The sequence below is a fragment of the Schistocerca serialis genome, unplaced genomic scaffold (assembly GCF_023864345.2).
Source record: "Schistocerca serialis cubense isolate TAMUIC-IGC-003099 unplaced genomic scaffold, iqSchSeri2.2 HiC_scaffold_1378, whole genome shotgun sequence".
NCBI classification, from domain to species: Eukaryota; Metazoa; Arthropoda; class Insecta; order Orthoptera; family Acrididae; genus Schistocerca; species Schistocerca serialis.
This window is the reverse complement of record NW_026047600.1, coordinates 12,345-30,989: the sequence shown is the minus strand read 5'-3', so window position 1 is coordinate 30,989 and position 18,645 is coordinate 12,345. Positions and strand designations below refer to the sequence as shown.

At 51.0% G+C, this 18,645-nt stretch overlaps 39 non-coding genes across 39 annotated transcripts; all 39 read left to right on the top strand.

Moving 5' to 3' along the window:
• The first annotated feature begins 198 nt into the window (after window positions 1-198).
• Trnae-cuc (transfer RNA glutamic acid (anticodon CUC)) lies at window positions 199-270 on the top strand. Its single transcript has one exon. It is a non-coding gene; the product is annotated as a tRNA-Glu (tRNA).
• A 376-nt stretch (window positions 271-646) lies between these two features.
• Window positions 647-718, top strand: Trnah-gug (transfer RNA histidin (anticodon GUG)). Its single transcript has one exon. It is a non-coding gene; the product is annotated as a tRNA-His (tRNA).
• A 287-nt stretch (window positions 719-1,005) lies between these two features.
• Window positions 1,006-1,087, top strand: Trnal-aag (transfer RNA leucine (anticodon AAG)). Its single transcript has one exon. It is a non-coding gene; the product is annotated as a tRNA-Leu (tRNA).
• A 73-nt stretch (window positions 1,088-1,160) lies between these two features.
• Trnal-cag (transfer RNA leucine (anticodon CAG)) lies at window positions 1,161-1,242 on the top strand. The gene has a single exon. It is a non-coding gene; the product is annotated as a tRNA-Leu (tRNA).
• A 271-nt stretch (window positions 1,243-1,513) lies between these two features.
• Window positions 1,514-1,585, top strand: Trnae-cuc (transfer RNA glutamic acid (anticodon CUC)). The gene has a single exon. It is a non-coding gene; the product is annotated as a tRNA-Glu (tRNA).
• A 376-nt stretch (window positions 1,586-1,961) lies between these two features.
• Trnah-gug (transfer RNA histidin (anticodon GUG)) lies at window positions 1,962-2,033 on the top strand. Its single transcript has one exon. It is a non-coding gene; the product is annotated as a tRNA-His (tRNA).
• Window positions 2,034-2,320: 287 nt separating this feature from the next.
• On the top strand, window positions 2,321-2,402 carry Trnal-aag (transfer RNA leucine (anticodon AAG)). Its single transcript has one exon. It is a non-coding gene; the product is annotated as a tRNA-Leu (tRNA).
• A 73-nt stretch (window positions 2,403-2,475) lies between these two features.
• Window positions 2,476-2,557, top strand: Trnal-cag (transfer RNA leucine (anticodon CAG)). Its single transcript has one exon. It is a non-coding gene; the product is annotated as a tRNA-Leu (tRNA).
• A 271-nt stretch (window positions 2,558-2,828) lies between these two features.
• On the top strand, window positions 2,829-2,900 carry Trnae-cuc (transfer RNA glutamic acid (anticodon CUC)). Its single transcript has one exon. It is a non-coding gene; the product is annotated as a tRNA-Glu (tRNA).
• A 376-nt stretch (window positions 2,901-3,276) lies between these two features.
• Trnah-gug (transfer RNA histidin (anticodon GUG)) lies at window positions 3,277-3,348 on the top strand. The gene has a single exon. It is a non-coding gene; the product is annotated as a tRNA-His (tRNA).
• Window positions 3,349-3,635: 287 nt separating this feature from the next.
• Window positions 3,636-3,717, top strand: Trnal-aag (transfer RNA leucine (anticodon AAG)). Its single transcript has one exon. It is a non-coding gene; the product is annotated as a tRNA-Leu (tRNA).
• Window positions 3,718-3,790: 73 nt separating this feature from the next.
• Window positions 3,791-3,872, top strand: Trnal-cag (transfer RNA leucine (anticodon CAG)). The gene has a single exon. It is a non-coding gene; the product is annotated as a tRNA-Leu (tRNA).
• Window positions 3,873-4,143: 271 nt separating this feature from the next.
• Window positions 4,144-4,215, top strand: Trnae-cuc (transfer RNA glutamic acid (anticodon CUC)). The gene has a single exon. It is a non-coding gene; the product is annotated as a tRNA-Glu (tRNA).
• A 376-nt stretch (window positions 4,216-4,591) lies between these two features.
• Trnah-gug (transfer RNA histidin (anticodon GUG)) lies at window positions 4,592-4,663 on the top strand. Its single transcript has one exon. It is a non-coding gene; the product is annotated as a tRNA-His (tRNA).
• A 287-nt stretch (window positions 4,664-4,950) lies between these two features.
• Window positions 4,951-5,032, top strand: Trnal-aag (transfer RNA leucine (anticodon AAG)). Its single transcript has one exon. It is a non-coding gene; the product is annotated as a tRNA-Leu (tRNA).
• A 73-nt stretch (window positions 5,033-5,105) lies between these two features.
• Trnal-cag (transfer RNA leucine (anticodon CAG)) lies at window positions 5,106-5,187 on the top strand. The gene has a single exon. It is a non-coding gene; the product is annotated as a tRNA-Leu (tRNA).
• Window positions 5,188-5,458: 271 nt separating this feature from the next.
• Trnae-cuc (transfer RNA glutamic acid (anticodon CUC)) lies at window positions 5,459-5,530 on the top strand. Its single transcript has one exon. It is a non-coding gene; the product is annotated as a tRNA-Glu (tRNA).
• Window positions 5,531-5,906: 376 nt separating this feature from the next.
• On the top strand, window positions 5,907-5,978 carry Trnah-gug (transfer RNA histidin (anticodon GUG)). The gene has a single exon. It is a non-coding gene; the product is annotated as a tRNA-His (tRNA).
• Window positions 5,979-6,265: 287 nt separating this feature from the next.
• Window positions 6,266-6,347, top strand: Trnal-aag (transfer RNA leucine (anticodon AAG)). The gene has a single exon. It is a non-coding gene; the product is annotated as a tRNA-Leu (tRNA).
• Window positions 6,348-6,420: 73 nt separating this feature from the next.
• Trnal-cag (transfer RNA leucine (anticodon CAG)) lies at window positions 6,421-6,502 on the top strand. The gene has a single exon. It is a non-coding gene; the product is annotated as a tRNA-Leu (tRNA).
• A 271-nt stretch (window positions 6,503-6,773) lies between these two features.
• Window positions 6,774-6,845, top strand: Trnae-cuc (transfer RNA glutamic acid (anticodon CUC)). The gene has a single exon. It is a non-coding gene; the product is annotated as a tRNA-Glu (tRNA).
• A 376-nt stretch (window positions 6,846-7,221) lies between these two features.
• On the top strand, window positions 7,222-7,293 carry Trnah-gug (transfer RNA histidin (anticodon GUG)). The gene has a single exon. It is a non-coding gene; the product is annotated as a tRNA-His (tRNA).
• A 5,890-nt stretch (window positions 7,294-13,183) lies between these two features.
• Window positions 13,184-13,265, top strand: Trnal-cag (transfer RNA leucine (anticodon CAG)). Its single transcript has one exon. It is a non-coding gene; the product is annotated as a tRNA-Leu (tRNA).
• A 271-nt stretch (window positions 13,266-13,536) lies between these two features.
• Window positions 13,537-13,608, top strand: Trnae-cuc (transfer RNA glutamic acid (anticodon CUC)). Its single transcript has one exon. It is a non-coding gene; the product is annotated as a tRNA-Glu (tRNA).
• A 376-nt stretch (window positions 13,609-13,984) lies between these two features.
• Window positions 13,985-14,056, top strand: Trnah-gug (transfer RNA histidin (anticodon GUG)). Its single transcript has one exon. It is a non-coding gene; the product is annotated as a tRNA-His (tRNA).
• Window positions 14,057-14,343: 287 nt separating this feature from the next.
• Window positions 14,344-14,425, top strand: Trnal-aag (transfer RNA leucine (anticodon AAG)). The gene has a single exon. It is a non-coding gene; the product is annotated as a tRNA-Leu (tRNA).
• Window positions 14,426-14,498: 73 nt separating this feature from the next.
• Trnal-cag (transfer RNA leucine (anticodon CAG)) lies at window positions 14,499-14,580 on the top strand. The gene has a single exon. It is a non-coding gene; the product is annotated as a tRNA-Leu (tRNA).
• A 271-nt stretch (window positions 14,581-14,851) lies between these two features.
• Window positions 14,852-14,923, top strand: Trnae-cuc (transfer RNA glutamic acid (anticodon CUC)). Its single transcript has one exon. It is a non-coding gene; the product is annotated as a tRNA-Glu (tRNA).
• A 376-nt stretch (window positions 14,924-15,299) lies between these two features.
• Trnah-gug (transfer RNA histidin (anticodon GUG)) lies at window positions 15,300-15,371 on the top strand. Its single transcript has one exon. It is a non-coding gene; the product is annotated as a tRNA-His (tRNA).
• A 287-nt stretch (window positions 15,372-15,658) lies between these two features.
• On the top strand, window positions 15,659-15,740 carry Trnal-aag (transfer RNA leucine (anticodon AAG)). The gene has a single exon. It is a non-coding gene; the product is annotated as a tRNA-Leu (tRNA).
• Window positions 15,741-15,813: 73 nt separating this feature from the next.
• Trnal-cag (transfer RNA leucine (anticodon CAG)) lies at window positions 15,814-15,895 on the top strand. The gene has a single exon. It is a non-coding gene; the product is annotated as a tRNA-Leu (tRNA).
• Window positions 15,896-16,166: 271 nt separating this feature from the next.
• On the top strand, window positions 16,167-16,238 carry Trnae-cuc (transfer RNA glutamic acid (anticodon CUC)). Its single transcript has one exon. It is a non-coding gene; the product is annotated as a tRNA-Glu (tRNA).
• Window positions 16,239-16,614: 376 nt separating this feature from the next.
• Trnah-gug (transfer RNA histidin (anticodon GUG)) lies at window positions 16,615-16,686 on the top strand. The gene has a single exon. It is a non-coding gene; the product is annotated as a tRNA-His (tRNA).
• Window positions 16,687-16,973: 287 nt separating this feature from the next.
• Window positions 16,974-17,055, top strand: Trnal-aag (transfer RNA leucine (anticodon AAG)). Its single transcript has one exon. It is a non-coding gene; the product is annotated as a tRNA-Leu (tRNA).
• Window positions 17,056-17,128: 73 nt separating this feature from the next.
• On the top strand, window positions 17,129-17,210 carry Trnal-cag (transfer RNA leucine (anticodon CAG)). Its single transcript has one exon. It is a non-coding gene; the product is annotated as a tRNA-Leu (tRNA).
• A 271-nt stretch (window positions 17,211-17,481) lies between these two features.
• Window positions 17,482-17,553, top strand: Trnae-cuc (transfer RNA glutamic acid (anticodon CUC)). The gene has a single exon. It is a non-coding gene; the product is annotated as a tRNA-Glu (tRNA).
• A 376-nt stretch (window positions 17,554-17,929) lies between these two features.
• On the top strand, window positions 17,930-18,001 carry Trnah-gug (transfer RNA histidin (anticodon GUG)). Its single transcript has one exon. It is a non-coding gene; the product is annotated as a tRNA-His (tRNA).
• A 287-nt stretch (window positions 18,002-18,288) lies between these two features.
• On the top strand, window positions 18,289-18,370 carry Trnal-aag (transfer RNA leucine (anticodon AAG)). The gene has a single exon. It is a non-coding gene; the product is annotated as a tRNA-Leu (tRNA).
• Window positions 18,371-18,443: 73 nt separating this feature from the next.
• Window positions 18,444-18,525, top strand: Trnal-cag (transfer RNA leucine (anticodon CAG)). Its single transcript has one exon. It is a non-coding gene; the product is annotated as a tRNA-Leu (tRNA).
• Window positions 18,526-18,645: the final 120 nt, after the last annotated feature.

Here is an 18,645-nt window from a genome sequence, read left to right as displayed (position 1 = left end):
ATTGTCGTAGCAGCACAGTGCGTGGTGCAACGACAGGATTCACACGCGCAGTTTGGTGTCACGATTGCTGGCGCTCGTCTCCACGAAATGTGTCTCGAGCATGACGTTCTATGCAGTGGAAACGCTAATTTTTGCCGTTGTCGTCAAGTGGATTGTGTACAGCTTGCTGTGTTCGCTGGAGGAGCACTTGTGTCGTTATCCGGTGTGGTCTAGTGGCTAGGATACCTGGCTCTCACCCAGGAGGCCCGGGTTCGATTCCCGGTACCGGAAATACGCATTTTACTGCTCCTCTTATGCGACTTGTCCCGACTTAGCTCGACTGACGCTCCGCTGACGCTTGCACAAAATGACGTTAAGTACGATTCGCGGTCACAAGTGACGGCGAGAGCGATGCGACATCTGTCCACCTCTTATCGAGGCACATACCTGTGGTCAACAGAGTTGGAGGACTACAAGACATTGCCACAGGGGTTTAATGCAGCTAACCACACTGCTTAGTGTCCTAACAGCGCAGACACGTTTCGTTTGCCAGTATACATATAATGGAGACCACGTCTGACACAGCTGTGGCGAGACACAGTGGGCTGAGCTTTGCTGTGCATAGCCACTTGCAGTCGCGAGAACTGCTTTCGGCGGTGCCTCCGTGGCCGTGATCGTCTAGTGGTTAGGACATTGCGTTGTGGCCGCAATAACCCAGGTTCGAATCCTGGTCACGGCACTTTTTAAAGTTTTGCCTTGCTGTCGCTGCAATGACGGTAGTGAACCACTGTTTGAATTCACGGTGCCCTCTGGATTTCTCGCTCATGTTCCACGAGCTGCAGGTGGCACTACCAGTTCATTATCAACACGTAATGCCGCCGCACCACAGCGCGGGCTGCTGCCTGTGTAGTTAACCTCTATTCGAAAAGGGCAGTTGTTTGAAGTGCAATGGATGAGCGGCCAGTCGCAGCAGAACAGGAAGCTGTGTCGTGCACTGTTTCTACGAAAGCGAACAACACTGACGGAGGTAGCGTGGCCGAGCGGTCTAAGGCGCTGGTTTAAGGCACCAGTCTCTTCGGAGGCGTGGGTTCGAATCCCACCGCTGCCAACTTTTTCTCGTTTTTTTTTGTGGTGTTTTCTCGTGCTGTAGAAAGCAGCTCCTGTGCCCCTGGCGCCGCGTAGGTAGCGTGGCCGAGCGGTCTAAGGCGCTGGTTTCAGGCACCAGTCTCTTCGGAGGCGTGGGTTCGAATCCCACCGCTGCCAATGTTTTCTAAGCAGGAGCACTGATTACCCGCGAAGGAAACAGCGCAGCAAGCCGTGAGCGTCTCTTTCTTAAATTGTCGTAGCAGCACAGTGCGTGGTGCAACGACAGGATTCACACGCGCAGTTTGGTGTCACGTTTGCTGGCGCTCGTCTCCACGAAATGTGTCTCGAGCATGACGCTCTATGCAGTGGAAACGCTAATTTTTGCCGTTGTCGTCAAGTGGATTGTGTACAGCTTGCTGTGTTCGCTGGAGGAGCACTTGTGTCGTTATCCGGTGTGGTCTAGTGGCTAGGATACCTGGCTCTCACCCAGGAGGCCCGGGTTCGATTCCCGGTACCGGAAATACGCATTTTACTGCTCCTCTTATGCGACTTGTCCCGACTTAGCTCGACTGACGCTCCGCTGACGCTTGCACAAAATGACGTTAAGTACGATTCGCGGTCACAAGTGACGGCGAGAGCGATGCGACATCTGTCCACCTCTTATCGAGGCACATACCTGTGGTCAACAGAGTTGGAGGACTACAAGACATTGCCACAGGGGTTTAATGCAGCTAACCACACTGCTTAGTGTCCTAACAGCGCAGACACGTTTCGTTTGCCAGTATACATATAATGGAGACCACGTCTGACACAGCTGTGGCGAGACACAGTGGGCTGAGCTTTGCTGTGCATAGCCACTTGCAGTCGCGAGAACTGCTTTCGGCGGTGCCTCCGTGGCCGTGATCGTCTAGTGGTTAGGACATTGCGTTGTGGCCGCAATAACCCAGGTTCGAATCCTGGTCACGGCACTTTTTAAAGTTTTGCCTTGCTGTCGCTGCAATGACGGTAGTGAACCACTGTTTGAATTCACGGTGCCCTCTGGATTTCTCGCTCATGTTCCACGAGCTGCAGGTGGCACTACCAGTTCATTATCAACACGTAATGCCGCCGCACCACAGCGCGGGCTGCTGCCTGTGTAGTTAACCTCTATTCGAAAAGGGCAGTTGTTTGAAGTGCAATGGATGAGCGGCCAGTCGCAGCAGAACAGGAAGCTGTGTCGTGCACTGTTTCTACGAAAGCGAACAACACTGACGCAGGTAGCGTGGCCGAGCGGTCTAAGGCGCTGGTTTAAGGCACCAGTCTCTTCGGAGGCGTGGGTTCGAATCCCACCGCTGCCAACTTTTTCTCGTTTTTTTTTGTGGTGTTTTCTCGTGCTGTAGAAAGCAGCTCCTGTGCCCCTGGCGCCGCGTAGGTAGCGTGGCCGAGCGGTCTAAGGCGCTGGTTTCAGGCACCAGTCTCTTCGGAGGCGTGGGTTCGAATCCCACCGCTGCCAATGTTTTCTAAGCAGGAGCACTGATTACCCGCGAAGGAAACAGCGCAGCAAGCCGTGAGCGTCTCTTTCTTAAATTGTCGTAGCAGCACAGTGCGTGGTGCAACGACAGGATTCACACGCGCAGTTTGGTGTCACGATTGCTGGCGCTCGTCTCCACGAAATGTGTCTCGAGCATGACGTTCTATGCAGTGGAAACGCTAATTTTTGCCGTTGTCGTCAAGTGGATTGTGTACAGCTTGCTGTGTTCGCTGGAGGAGCACTTGTGTCGTTATCCGGTGTGGTCTAGTGGCTAGGATACCTGGCTCTCACCCAGGAGGCCCGGGTTCGATTCCCGGTACCGGAAATACGCATTTTACTGCTCCTCTTATGCGACTTGTCCCGACTTAGCTCGACTGACGCTCCGCTGACGCTTGCACAAAATGACGTTAAGTACGATTCGCGGTCACAAGTGACGGCGAGAGCGATGCGACATCTGTCCACCTCTTATCGAGGCACATACCTGTGGTCAACAGAGTTGGAGGACTACAAGACATTGCCACAGGGGTTTAATGCAGCTAACCACACTGCTTAGTGTCCTAACAGCGCAGACACGTTTCGTTTGCCAGTATACATATAATGGAGACCACGTCTGACACAGCTGTGGCGAGACACAGTGGGCTGAGCTTTGCTGTGCATAGCCACTTGCAGTCGCGAGAACTGCTTTCGGCGGTGCCTCCGTGGCCGTGATCGTCTAGTGGTTAGGACATTGCGTTGTGGCCGCAATAACCCAGGTTCGAATCCTGGTCACGGCACTTTTTAAAGTTTTGCCTTGCTGTCGCTGCAATGACGGTAGTGAACCACTGTTTGAATTCACGGTGCCCTCTGGATTTCTCGCTCATGTTCCACGAGCTGCAGGTGGCACTACCAGTTCATTATCAACACGTAATGCCGCCGCACCACAGCGCGGGCTGCTGCCTGTGTAGTTAACCTCTATTCGAAAAGGGCAGTTGTTTGAAGTGCAATGGATGAGCGGCCAGTCGCAGCAGAACAGGAAGCTGTGTCGTGCACTGTTTCTACGAAAGCGAACAACACTGACGGAGGTAGCGTGGCCGAGCGGTCTAAGGCGCTGGTTTAAGGCACCAGTCTCTTCGGAGGCGTGGGTTCGAATCCCACCGCTGCCAACTTTTTCTCGTTTTTTTTTGTGGTGTTTTCTCGTGCTGTAGAAAGCAGCTCCTGTGCCCCTGGCGCCGCGTAGGTAGCGTGGCCGAGCGGTCTAAGGCGCTGGTTTCAGGCACCAGTCTCTTCGGAGGCGTGGGTTCGAATCCCACCGCTGCCAATGTTTTCTAAGCAGGAGCACTGATTACCCGCGAAGGAAACAGCGCAGCAAGCCGTGAGCGTCTCTTTCTTAAATTGTCGTAGCAGCACAGTGCGTGGTGCAACGACAGGATTCACACGCGCAGTTTGGTGTCACGATTGCTGGCGCTCGTCTCCACGAAATGTGTCTCGAGCATGACGTTCTATGCAGTGGAAACGCTAATTTTTGCCGTTGTCGTCAAGTGGATTGTGTACAGCTTGCTGTGTTCGCTGGAGGAGCACTTGTGTCGTTATCCGGTGTGGTCTAGTGGCTAGGATACCTGGCTCTCACCCAGGAGGCCCGGGTTCGATTCCCGGTACCGGAAATACGCATTTTACTGCTCCTCTTATGCGACTTGTCCCGACTTAGCTCGACTGACGCTCCGCTGACGCTTGCACAAAATGACGTTAAGTACGATTCGCGGTCACAAGTGACGGCGAGAGCGATGCGACATCTGTCCACCTCTTATCGAGGCACATACCTGTGGTCAACAGAGTTGGAGGACTACAAGACATTGCCACAGGGGTTTAATGCAGCTAACCACACTGCTTAGTGTCCTAACAGCGCAGACACGTTTCGTTTGCCAGTATACATATAATGGAGACCACGTCTGACACAGCTGTGGCGAGACACAGTGGGCTGAGCTTTGCTGTGCATAGCCACTTGCAGTCGCGAGAACTGCTTTCGGCGGTGCCTCCGTGGCCGTGATCGTCTAGTGGTTAGGACATTGCGTTGTGGCCGCAATAACCCAGGTTCGAATCCTGGTCACGGCACTTTTTAAAGTTTTGCCTTGCTGTCGCTGCAATGACGGTAGTGAACCACTGTTTGAATTCACGGTGCCCTCTGGATTTCTCGCTCATGTTCCACGAGCTGCAGGTGGCACTACCAGTTCATTATCAACACGTAATGCCGCCGCACCACAGCGCGGGCTGCTGCCTGTGTAGTTAACCTCTATTCGAAAAGGGCAGTTGTTTGAAGTGCAATGGATGAGCGGCCAGTCGCAGCAGAACAGGAAGCTGTGTCGTGCACTGTTTCTACGAAAGCGAACAACACTGACGGAGGTAGCGTGGCCGAGCGGTCTAAGGCGCTGGTTTAAGGCACCAGTCTCTTCGGAGGCGTGGGTTCGAATCCCACCGCTGCCAACTTTTTCTCGTTTTTTTTTGTGGTGTTTTCTCGTGCTGTAGAAAGCAGCTCCTGTGCCCCTGGCGCCGCGTAGGTAGCGTGGCCGAGCGGTCTAAGGCGCTGGTTTCAGGCACCAGTCTCTTCGGAGGCGTGGGTTCGAATCCCACCGCTGCCAATGTTTTCTAAGCAGGAGCACTGATTACCCGCGAAGGAAACAGCGCAGCAAGCCGTGAGCGTCTCTTTCTTAAATTGTCGTAGCAGCACAGTGCGTGGTGCAACGACAGGATTCACACGCGCAGTTTGGTGTCACGATTGCTGGCGCTCGTCTCCACGAAATGTGTCTCGAGCATGACGTTCTATGCAGTGGAAACGCTAATTTTTGCCGTTGTCGTCAAGTGGATTGTGTACAGCTTGCTGTGTTCGCTGGAGGAGCACTTGTGTCGTTATCCGGTGTGGTCTAGTGGCTAGGATACCTGGCTCTCACCCAGGAGGCCCGGGTTCGATTCCCGGTACCGGAAATACGCATTTTACTGCTCCTCTTATGCGACTTGTCCCGACTTAGCTCGACTGACGCTCCGCTGACGCTTGCACAAAATGACGTTAAGTACGATTCGCGGTCACAAGTGACGGCGAGAGCGATGCGACATCTGTCCACCTCTTATCGAGGCACATACCTGTGGTCAACAGAGTTGGAGGACTACAAGACATTGCCACAGGGGTTTAATGCAGCTAACCACACTGCTTAGTGTCCTAACAGCGCAGACACGTTTCGTTTGCCAGTATACATATAATGGAGACCACGTCTGACACAGCTGTGGCGAGACACAGTGGGCTGAGCTTTGCTGTGCATAGCCACTTGCAGTCGCGAGAACTGCTTTCGGCGGTGCCTCCGTGGCCGTGATCGTCTAGTGGTTAGGACATTGCGTTGTGGCCGCAATAACCCAGGTTCGAATCCTGGTCACGGCACTTTTTAAAGTTTTGCCTTGCTGTCGCTGCAATGACGGTAGTGAACCACTGTTTGAATTCACGGTGCCCTCTGGATTTCTCGCTCATGTTCCACGAGCTGCAGGTGGCACTACCAGTTCATTATCAACACGTAATGCCGCCGCACCACAGCGCGGGCTGCTGCCTGTGTAGTTAACCTCTATTCGAAAAGGGCAGTTGTTTGAAGTGCAATGGATGAGCGGCCAGTCGCAGCAGAACAGGAAGCTGTGTCGTGCACTGTTTCTACGAAAGCGAACAACACTGACGGAGGTAGCGTGGCCGAGCGGTCTAAGGCGCTGGTTTAAGGCACCAGTCTCTTCGGAGGCGTGGGTTCGAATCCCACCGCTGCCAACTTTTTCTCGTTTTTTTTTGTGGTGTTTTCTCGTGCTGTAGAAAGCAGCTCCTGTGCCCCTGGCGCCGCGTAGGTAGCGTGGCCGAGCGGTCTAAGGCGCTGGTTTCAGGCACCAGTCTCTTCGGAGGCGTGGGTTCGAATCCCACCGCTGCCAATGTTTTCTAAGCAGGAGCACTGATTACCCGCGAAGGAAACAGCGCAGCAAGCCGTGAGCGTCTCTTTCTTAAATTGTCGTAGCAGCACAGTGCGTGGTGCAACGACAGGATTCACACGCGCAGTTTGGTGTCACGATTGCTGGCGCTCGTCTCCACGAAATGTGTCTCGAGCATGACGTTCTATGCAGTGGAAACGCTAATTTTTGCCGTTGTCGTCAAGTGGATTGTGTACAGCTTGCTGTGTTCGCTGGAGGAGCACTTGTGTCGTTATCCGGTGTGGTCTAGTGGCTAGGATACCTGGCTCTCACCCAGGAGGCCCGGGTTCGATTCCCGGTACCGGAAATACGCATTTTACTGCTCCTCTTATGCGACTTGTCCCGACTTAGCTCGACTGACGCTCCGCTGACGCTTGCACAAAATGACGTTAAGTACGATTCGCGGTCACAAGTGACGGCGAGAGCGATGCGACATCTGTCCACCTCTTATCGAGGCACATACCTGTGGTCAACAGAGTTGGAGGACTACAAGACATTGCCACAGGGGTTTAATGCAGCTAACCACACTGCTTAGTGTCCTAACAGCGCAGACACGTTTCGTTTGCCAGTATACATATAATGGAGACCACGTCTGACACAGCTGTGGCGAGACACAGTGGGCTGAGCTTTGCTGTGCATAGCCACTTGCAGTCGCGAGAACTGCTTTCGGCGGTGCCTCCGTGGCCGTGATCGTCTAGTGGTTAGGACATTGCGTTGTGGCCGCAATAACCCAGGTTCGAATCCTGGTCACGGCACTTTTTAAAGTTTTGCCTTGCTGTCGCTGCAATGACGGTAGTGAACCACTGTTTGAATTCACGGTGCCCTCTGGATTTCTCGCTCATGTTCCACGAGCTGCAGGTGGCACTACCAGTTCATTATCAACACGTAATGCCGCCGCACCACAGCGCGGGCTGCTGCCTGTGTAGTTAACCTCTATTCGAAAAGGGCAGTTGTTTGAAGTGCAATGGATGAGCGGCCAGTCGCAGCAGAACAGGAAGCTGTGTCGTGCACTGTTTCTACGAAAGCGAACAACACTGACGGAGGTAGCGTGGCCGAGCGGTCTAGTTCCGCTTGCGACGCCGTGCAGGTCGCACGTGTTGTGCCTTCGCTCCGCAATAGCGTGTGCAAGCCGTGACTACTTTCTTTGTTTACGTTGTTTGCTAGATTTGCTGTCTTGTGCTTCCGTCAGTTCACTTTTAGTGTTTTGTGACGTTTTGTGTTAGCGGTCTCGACCGTTTAATAAGTGGATATGTCGTCCAGGTTGTTCCCAAGGAAATGTACTCTGTGTTTCGAATTTGACAAGTCTACACGTCATGTTCAACCGAGTTCCATGGAAGTTCACGATTTCATAGTGGATGTCATTGGTATTACGTCTGACCAGGTTCATACTGCCTATTACGACACAGATCTCTACTGTTTCTTCGTCAAGTTGCTAAACCCTGTGTTACTGGAGAGGATTCTGTTAAAACATGGTAGCAGAGCTGAGTTCCGTCATCGTGACGCCTCGGTGAGTACTGTTCTCATATCCAATGCTGATGTAGAATACAAAAATGTCCGTGTGTACAACCTGCCGCCGGAAGTTGAAAACTGTTATTTACGTGAGATTTTGACGAAATATGGGGAGGTCAAGCAAATCCGTAACGAACGTTGGTCTAGTCAACATCGGTTACAGTGTTTTAGTGGCGTCCGGTCAGTCGAAATGCACGTGAAGCAAGATATCCCCTCCCATCTTATTGTTTGTGGGTATAAAGTTCATGTCACGTACAGTGGACAACCAGGCACATGCTTTATTTGTAATGAAACTGGTCACTTGCGTACGAACTGCCCTAAACGTGTATTTGTTCTCAAAAGTACCTTGGAACAGCGTAAAAAGTTGACATTGGCTGATCTTGTTAGGGAGGCACCAATCACGGACATCGACCGCCCTCGTGATAGTGAAATATTGCCCCCGGAGCCTGGTTTGCCTGTTGCCGACTTTCCACCCTTTCCTTCAAAACCGGTTACAGATACGCCTGCCTCCAAATCTGACGTGCAGCTGCTGAGCCACAAACGGCGAAGAACGTGTGATGATGATAGTCCGGACGAGGCTCTCCAGGAATTAGAACTCGACGTCCCAAAAGAGATGCCGGTTACGGTTACTGACTCAAGTTTTTCTGAACCGTCGCACGCAGCTGTCGACGCTGCGGCTATTGACGTCATTCCGAGTGACGTACAGGCAGCTTTGGCACCACAACAGCCGAGCCCGCCGCCTGAAGTCGCGACGTCACCACAGGCCGAATCACAACAAGCGCGTGCTTCCGATAAGCATAACGAGGCAGGCAGTACTTGTGTACAAACTGAAGGAAGTCAAAGTCCGTCTACAAACAAACACGAAGTTCGTGCTAGTGACAACAAACAACCTTGTCCACCTTCTGAGTCAGTTCTTTCCGCAGATCAGATGATTGAGGCGTCACAGCACGTTATGGATTGCGAAGTCACTCAGGACCCTCCCACACCTCCGTCTGCCGATGTGTTCCCTAGCAGAGCACGTAGTAGGACCAAAGTTCAACCGAACGTCAACGCAGTACGGAAGAAAAACAAACCCAACGACACACAAGTGACTGTTCGTGATCCTCCCGACAATGCAGACCATTCCGAAGTCTCTATGCCCTTGTAATGCGACCAGTGTTGTTTAGTGACCCTTTACGTACCTCACTGTAATAATGGCACAAGCGTACAAATTCGTCTCCCTGAACATAAATAAGATTCGATCTGATCTCAAAATTGCGGCCCTACAGCAGTTTCTATACGAATCTGACGCTGATATTGTGTTGTTGCAGGAAGTTACTGTTTTAAATCTCTTCATCTCTGGTTTTCAAACCATATCAAACGTTGCTCCTGAGGAAAGTACAGGTACCGCACTTTTATTACGGGAAGGCATTCCAGTTGGGGAGATCGAGTTTTTAGATTCCGGTCGAGGAGTGAGCTGTAAAATTTTTGATGTAACCCTTGTTAATTTATATGCCCCATCAGGCAACAGCAACAAATGCGAACGGTCACGTTTTTATAAGGAGGATGTTACGTATCTGTTGAGGAGCAGTCCTCAAAACCTGATAATAGGAGGTGACTTCAACTGTGTTCTACGTAAAAACGATCAGTCCCCTAATTTTAACTACTGTAAAGAACTGCACGAGCTCGTTAAGAATATTAAGCTGAAAGATGCTTGGGAACTGAAGTATCCTACTTTAGTTAAATTCACTTTTTTCACCGTTACTTCATGCAGCCGTCTGGATAGAATTTATCTATCGGACTGTATCAGTGACAGACTCCTAGCGGTTGACGTAATCCCGGCTAGTTTTACCGACCATTGCGCTTTTACGGCAACGGTTCACTTAAATCGACAGCCTACCAAATTATTTCGTTCCCCGTGGATGTTAAACATATCGCATCTGGCGGACGCTGAGTTATTTGACGTTATCAGGCATGTGTGGGAAACTTGTTTGCGTTCCATCACTTTTTATCCGACTAAAGCGATGTGGTGGACCACTGTTGCGAAACCAAAGCTTCGAAAAAGTCTCATTTATTATAGTGCTCAGAAAGCACGCGCCTTCAAGAGGACTTTTGAGTTTTACTACACTGTGCTGCGACAACTGTATGATTCATCCACTGCGACCAACACTAACTTTCCATCAATTCAACGTGTCAAGGCTAAACTTGTCAGCTTGAAGCGTCAACAATTGGAAGGTCTGAAAGTTAAATCCAAACCTAAATCTGTTTTAGCCGACGAAATGACATCTATGTACCATTTATTTAAGCATTTCTCGCGCCGCCGCAGGGCTTTCATTGATGTTTTGGAAAGGGATAATGGGGAATTACTCTCTACTCAAGCGGCCATTATTAGTGAAATTCACCAACATTTCCAACGACTGTATTCCAGTGAAATTGTCAATGAACCTGCTGTCAGTGCAGTGGTCAATGTTTTTGATAGGGCGATTACTCCTGCTGACAATGTCGACTTTTTATCGGATTTCACTCCCGAGGAAGTTTTAGCCTTGATCTCCAAGTCGCCTTCCTTTAAATCGCCTGGTCCTGATGGTTTGCCCAAGGAATTTTATATCAAATTCTGGAATGTCCTTGGTGGTACTTTCACTGAAATTGTTAATGAAGTCATGATTGGTGGTCCTCTTCCTGCCGAGTTCAAGGTGGGTAGAATTGTTTTAGTCCCGAAGAGAACTGGTCACAAGCGAGTTGATAATCTCCGTCCAATCACATTATTGAACTTTGATTATAAAACGATTGCCCGCGCGATTAATAGCAGAATGACCCCCATCCTTGGGAAAGTTATTCATTCCCATCAGTCTTGCCTTCCAGGGAGATCCATTATGACTCCGGTTGCGGAGTACAGAGACGTTATTTCAGTAGCGGCCGTAACCAACATCAAATGTGCTTTCCTTTTTCTTGACTTTTGCAAAGCTTTTGACCGCGTTAGTCATCACTATTTAGAACGCATCCTGCAGCGAATTGGACTCGAAGAACGAGCTGTGGCAGTCATTCGGCATATGATAACAGGCATTACTGCTAGGATCACCGTTAACGGTCAGCTGACACAAGCTGTTGGTATACGACGAGGTGTACCGCAAGGCAGTCCTTTGTCGATGTCGCTCTTTGTTTTGTCGCTCGAGCCATTTCTGAAGAGATTGTGTATCACATTAACTGGCCTTTCTGTCTTAGGGAGCAATCTTACTGTGAGGGCTTACGCCGATGATGTTGCTGTTATCCTACGTCATGAGTCTGAAGTGGCCCAATTGCGGGCTGAGATTGAAAATTACAGCACTGCGTCTGGAGCGAAACTCAGTGAGGGTAAATGTAAGGTTCTAAGCTTACGGGGCTTCGAATCTCTTGCTATACCGTGGGCACAGATCGTCGAACAACATGTTGCTCTGGGAATCATCATCGATAGGTGTCCTTTACGTATGGCAGCTAAAAACTGGAAACTTACTGCAAATCGAATACAGGGAGCTATAGTGGAAAACACTTGGCGATCGACAAATATCCTCCAGAAGATCAGGATTTTGAATACATACATACTCTGTAAAGCTTATTATGTCGCTCAGGTGTTCCCTCTTCCCAAAATGCAAGCCCATAAGATCATGCGTTTGTCCAGCAGGTTTGTGTGGCTCGGTCATATTTTTAAGTTAACCTATACCACACTGTCTAAGTCAGTGCAAGCTGGGGGCCTGCAACTCACTGATATCCGTCGAAAGGCGACGGCACTCTATATAAAACGAACAACTGAGATAATTACCACGATGCCCCATACTATCACATCGAAGCTGTTTCGCATTGTTCGCCCAAAATGTATGAAACCGCCAATTGACATCGGGAAACTAAACTTTCAATTGCAACATGTCGGTGTTTATTACCTCGAAATGAGTTACTTAGGTGACAGTGTTTCCACAAGTCCTTGTCTCACGACAGTGTTCTTAATTGCTCAGTGGCAGAAGTACGAAGCTCCAAATACAATTGAAATGCACTACCCAAGAATCGTCTGGACGGCAGTGTGGACCAATATTACTCTCAAAATTCATTCTTCCGATGTGCTTTCCGCCTGGTATAAAGTTGTCCACAATCTTATTCCAACCAACGAAAAACTCAACCGCATTGGCTTAAGTGCTACTGCCAACTGCCTCAAATGTGGATTAGTAGACACTCTGAGGCACAGGTTTACTTGCTGCGGGCATCAGTTCAACTGGCATTGGGTGCGGAAACGATTGGCGCTGCTCACACGTAGCACTGAAAGTCTTTATACGACTGATATCCTCCTGTGGCCTGATACACGGTTTTACCCCAAAACGAAAAACAATACTGTTATGTGGATGCTGGGACATTTTGTCAATTACGTCATGACCCAACAAGGAGAAGACAATATTACTGCCTTTACTGCTTATATGGCAACGGCATATTGGCGAAGAAACCAGTTCCCACACATTAAGAGGGATTTTGGCAATATGTTAACAATCCTGTTTGAGAAACAGGGAATTGGGTGATTCTAAAGTATAACCGCGATTCCTGTCACGATTTCCATGGTGAAGTTCCCAGGTACAAGTCAACAGTGACTACTATTTTCGTTATCATTTCGCCTATGGCGCCTGAAGAACCTGAAGTTTTCTTTTCTTTCTTATTCCTCATTATTTGTTTTTTGAGGGAAGAGACATCCTTTTTTTTTTTTTTTTTTTTTTTTTTTTTTTTTTTTTTTTTTTTTTTTTTTGAGAAAGATTTCTAATTTTCGTTGGCACTTATATTCCAAAGAAGACGAAGCAATGAGCTCCTTGTAATCCCGAAGAAATTGAATTCCTTTTGTGTACTGTTGTACGATGCCAGTGAATCTGGAGACTTTGATTTCATTTGAATATAGCTGAAGAAGCTCGCCAAGGAAGGCATTCATGGAGAGCGCAAGGAGGGCTGTAAGGGGAGAAGGGAGGCCCTAAATAAAAAAAAAAAAAAAAAAAAAAAAAAAAAAAAAAAGCGGTCTAAGGCGCTGGTTTAAGGCACCAGTCTCTTCGGAGGCGTGGGTTCGAATCCCACCGCTGCCAACTTTTTCTCGTTTTTTTTTGTGGTGTTTTCTCGTGCTGTAGAAAGCAGCTCCTGTGCCCCTGGCGCCGCGTAGGTAGCGTGGCCGAGCGGTCTAAGGCGCTGGTTTCAGGCACCAGTCTCTTCGGAGGCGTGGGTTCGAATCCCACCGCTGCCAATGTTTTCTAAGCAGGAGCACTGATTACCCGCGAAGGAAACAGCGCAGCAAGCCGTGAGCGTCTCTTTCTTAAATTGTCGTAGCAGCACAGTGCGTGGTGCAACGACAGGATTCACACGCGCAGTTTGGTGTCACGTTTGCTGGCGCTCGTCTCCACGAAATGTGTCTCGAGCATGACGCTCTATGCAGTGGAAACGCTAATTTTTGCCGTTGTCGTCAAGTGGATTGTGTACAGCTTGCTGTGTTCGCTGGAGGAGCACTTGTGTCGTTATCCGGTGTGGTCTAGTGGCTAGGATACCTGGCTCTCACCCAGGAGGCCCGGGTTCGATTCCCGGTACCGGAAATACGCATTTTACTGCTCCTCTTATGCGACTTGTCCCGACTTAGCTCGACTGACGCTCCGCTGACGCTTGCACAAAATGACGTTAAGTACGATTCGCGGTCACAAGTGACGGCGAGAGCGATGCGACATCTGTCCACCTCTTATCGAGGCACATACCTGTGGTCAACAGAGTTGGAGGACTACAAGACATTGCCACAGGGGTTTAATGCAGCTAACCACACTGCTTAGTGTCCTAACAGCGCAGACACGTTTCGTTTGCCAGTATACATATAATGGAGACCACGTCTGACACAGCTGTGGCGAGACACAGTGGGCTGAGCTTTGCTGTGCATAGCCACTTGCAGTCGCGAGAACTGCTTTCGGCGGTGCCTCCGTGGCCGTGATCGTCTAGTGGTTAGGACATTGCGTTGTGGCCGCAATAACCCAGGTTCGAATCCTGGTCACGGCACTTTTTAAAGTTTTGCCTTGCTGTCGCTGCAATGACGGTAGTGAACCACTGTTTGAATTCACGGTGCCCTCTGGATTTCTCGCTCATGTTCCACGAGCTGCAGGTGGCACTACCAGTTCATTATCAACACGTAATGCCGCCGCACCACAGCGCGGGCTGCTGCCTGTGTAGTTAACCTCTATTCGAAAAGGGCAGTTGTTTGAAGTGCAATGGATGAGCGGCCAGTCGCAGCAGAACAGGAAGCTGTGTCGTGCACTGTTTCTACGAAAGCGAACAACACTGACGCAGGTAGCGTGGCCGAGCGGTCTAAGGCGCTGGTTTAAGGCACCAGTCTCTTCGGAGGCGTGGGTTCGAATCCCACCGCTGCCAACTTTTTCTCGTTTTTTTTTGTGGTGTTTTCTCGTGCTGTAGAAAGCAGCTCCTGTGCCCCTGGCGCCGCGTAGGTAGCGTGGCCGAGCGGTCTAAGGCGCTGGTTTCAGGCACCAGTCTCTTCGGAGGCGTGGGTTCGAATCCCACCGCTGCCAATGTTTTCTAAGCAGGAGCACTGATTACCCGCGAAGGAAACAGCGCAGCAAGCCGTGAGCGTCTCTTTCTTAAATTGTCGTAGCAGCACAGTGCGTGGTGCAACGACAGGATTCACACGCGCAGTTTGGTGTCACGATTGCTGGCGCTCGTCTCCACGAAATGTGTCTCGAGCATGACGTTCTATGCAGTGGAAACGCTAATTTTTGCCGTTGTCGTCAAGTGGATTGTGTACAGCTTGCTGTGTTCGCTGGAGGAGCACTTGTGTCGTTATCCGGTGTGGTCTAGTGGCTAGGATACCTGGCTCTCACCCAGGAGGCCCGGGTTCGATTCCCGGTACCGGAAATACGCATTTTACTGCTCCTCTTATGCGACTTGTCCCGACTTAGCTCGACTGACGCTCCGCTGACGCTTGCACAAAATGACGTTAAGTACGATTCGCGGTCACAAGTGACGGCGAGAGCGATGCGACATCTGTCCACCTCTTATCGAGGCACATACCTGTGGTCAACAGAGTTGGAGGACTACAAGACATTGCCACAGGGGTTTAATGCAGCTAACCACACTGCTTAGTGTCCTAACAGCGCAGACACGTTTCGTTTGCCAGTATACATATAATGGAGACCACGTCTGACACAGCTGTGGCGAGACACAGTGGGCTGAGCTTTGCTGTGCATAGCCACTTGCAGTCGCGAGAACTGCTTTCGGCGGTGCCTCCGTGGCCGTGATCGTCTAGTGGTTAGGACATTGCGTTGTGGCCGCAATAACCCAGGTTCGAATCCTGGTCACGGCACTTTTTAAAGTTTTGCCTTGCTGTCGCTGCAATGACGGTAGTGAACCACTGTTTGAATTCACGGTGCCCTCTGGATTTCTCGCTCATGTTCCACGAGCTGCAGGTGGCACTACCAGTTCATTATCAACACGTAATGCCGCCGCACCACAGCGCGGGCTGCTGCCTGTGTAGTTAACCTCTATTCGAAAAGGGCAGTTGTTTGAAGTGCAATGGATGAGCGGCCAGTCGCAGCAGAACAGGAAGCTGTGTCGTGCACTGTTTCTACGAAAGCGAACAACACTGACGGAGGTAGCGTGGCCGAGCGGTCTAAGGCGCTGGTTTAAGGCACCAGTCTCTTCGGAGGCGTGGGTTCGAATCCCACCGCTGCCAACTTTTTCTCGTTTTTTTTTGTGGTGTTTTCTCGTGCTGTAGAAAGCAGCTCCTGTGCCCCTGGCGCCGCGTAGGTAGCGTGGCCGAGCGGTCTAAGGCGCTGGTTTCAGGCACCAGTCTCTTCGGAGGCGTGGGTTCGAATCCCACCGCTGCCAATGTTTTCTAAGCAGGAGCACTGATTACCCGCGAAGGAAACAGCGCAGCAAGCCGTGAGCGTCTCTTTCTTAAATTGTCGTAGCAGCACAGTGCGTGGTGCAACGACAGGATTCACACGCGCAGTTTGGTGTCACGTTTGCTGGCGCTCGTCTCCACGAAATGTGTCTCGAGCATGACGCTCTATGCAGTGGAAACGCTAATTTTTGCCGTTGTCGTCAAGTGGATTGTGTACAGCTTGCTGTGTTCGCTGGAGGAGCACTTGTGTCGTTATCCGGTGTGGTCTAGTGGCTAGGATACCTGGCTCTCACCCAGGAGGCCCGGGTTCGATTCCCGGTACCGGAAATACGCATTTTACTGCTCCTCTTATGCGACTTGTCCCGACTTAGCTCGACTGACGCTCCGCTGACGCTTGCACAAAATGACGTTAAGTACGATTCGCGGTCACAAGTGACGGCGAGAGCGATGCGACATCTGTCCACCTCTTATCGAGGCACATACCTGTGGTCAACAGAGTTGGAGGACTACAAGACATTGCCACAGGGGTTTAATGCAGCTAACCACACTGCTTAGTGTCCTAACAGCGCAGACACGTTTCGTTTGCCAGTATACATATAATGGAGACCACGTCTGACACAGCTGTGGCGAGACACAGTGGGCTGAGCTTTGCTGTGCATAGCCACTTGCAGTCGCGAGAACTGCTTTCGGCGGTGCCTCCGTGGCCGTGATCGTCTAGTGGTTAGGACATTGCGTTGTGGCCGCAATAACCCAGGTTCGAATCCTGGTCACGGCACTTTTTAAAGTTTTGCCTTGCTGTCGCTGCAATGACGGTAGTGAACCACTGTTTGAATTCACGGTGCCCTCTGGATTTCTCGCTCATGTTCCACGAGCTGCAGGTGGCACTACCAGTTCATTATCAACACGTAATGCCGCCGCACCACAGCGCGGGCTGCTGCCTGTGTAGTTAACCTCTATTCGAAAAGGGCAGTTGTTTGAAGTGCAATGGATGAGCGGCCAGTCGCAGCAGAACAGGAAGCTGTGTCGTGCACTGTTTCTACGAAAGCGAACAACACTGACGCAGGTAGCGTGGCCGAGCGGTCTAAGGCGCTGGTTTAAGGCACCAGTCTCTTCGGAGGCGTGGGTTCGAATCCCACCGCTGCCAACTTTTTCTCGTTTTTTTTTGTGGTGTTTTCTCGTGCTGTAGAAAGCAGCTCCTGTGCCCCTGGCGCCGCGTAGGTAGCGTGGCCGAGCGGTCTAAGGCGCTGGTTTCAGGCACCAGTCTCTTCGGAGGCGTGGGTTCGAATCCCACCGCTGCCAATGTTTTCTAAGCAGGAGCACTGATTACCCGCGAAGGAAACAGCGCAGCAAGCCGTGAGCGTCTCTTTCTTAAATTGTCGTAGCAGCACAGTGCGTGGTGCAACGACAGGATTCACACGCGCAGTTTGGTGTCACGATTGCTGGCGCTCGTCTCCACGAAATGTGTCTCGAGCATGACGTTCTATGCAGTGGAAACGCTAATTTTTGCCGTTGTCGTCAAGTGGATTGTGTACAGCTTGCTGTGTTCGCTGGAGGAGCACTTGTGTCGTTATCCGGTGTGGTCTAGTGGCTAGGATACCTGGCTCTCACCCAGGAGGCCCGGGTTCGATTCCCGGTACCGGAAATACGCATTTTACTGCTCCTCTTATGCGACTTGTCCCGACTTAGCTCGACTGACGCTCCGCTGACGCTTGCACAAAATGACGTTAAGTACGATTCGCGGTCACAAGTGACGGCGAGAGCGATGCGACATCTGTCCACCTCTTATCGAGGCACATACCTGTGGTCAACAGAGTTGGAGGACTACAAGACATTGCCACAGGGGTTTAATGCAGCTAACCACACTGCTTAGTGTCCTAACAGCGCAGACACGTTTCGTTTGCCAGTATACATATAATGGAGACCACGTCTGACACAGCTGTGGCGAGACACAGTGGGCTGAGCTTTGCTGTGCATAGCCACTTGCAGTCGCGAGAACTGCTTTCGGCGGTGCCTCCGTGGCCGTGATCGTCTAGTGGTTAGGACATTGCGTTGTGGCCGCAATAACCCAGGTTCGAATCCTGGTCACGGCACTTTTTAAAGTTTTGCCTTGCTGTCGCTGCAATGACGGTAGTGAACCACTGTTTGAATTCACGGTGCCCTCTGGATTTCTCGCTCATGTTCCACGAGCTGCAGGTGGCACTACCAGTTCATTATCAACACGTAATGCCGCCGCACCACAGCGCGGGCTGCTGCCTGTGTAGTTAACCTCTATTCGAAAAGGGCAGTTGTTTGAAGTGCAATGGATGAGCGGCCAGTCGCAGCAGAACAGGAAGCTGTGTCGTGCACTGTTTCTACGAAAGCGAACAACACTGACGGAGGTAGCGTGGCCGAGCGGTCTAAGGCGCTGGTTTAAGGCACCAGTCTCTTCGGAGGCGTGGGTTCGAATCCCACCGCTGCCAACTTTTTCTCGTTTTTTTTTGTGGTGTTTTCTCGTGCTGTAGAAAGCAGCTCCTGTGCCCCTGGCGCCGCGTAGGTAGCGTGGCCGAGCGGTCTAAGGCGCTGGTTTCAGGCACCAGTCTCTTCGGAGGCGTGGGTTCGAATCCCACCGCTGCCAATGTTTTCTAAGCAGGAGCACTGATTACCCGCGAAGGAAACAGCGCAGCAAGCCGTGAGCGTCTCTTTCTTAAATTGTCGTAGCAGCACAGTGCGTGGTGCAACGACAGGATTCACACGC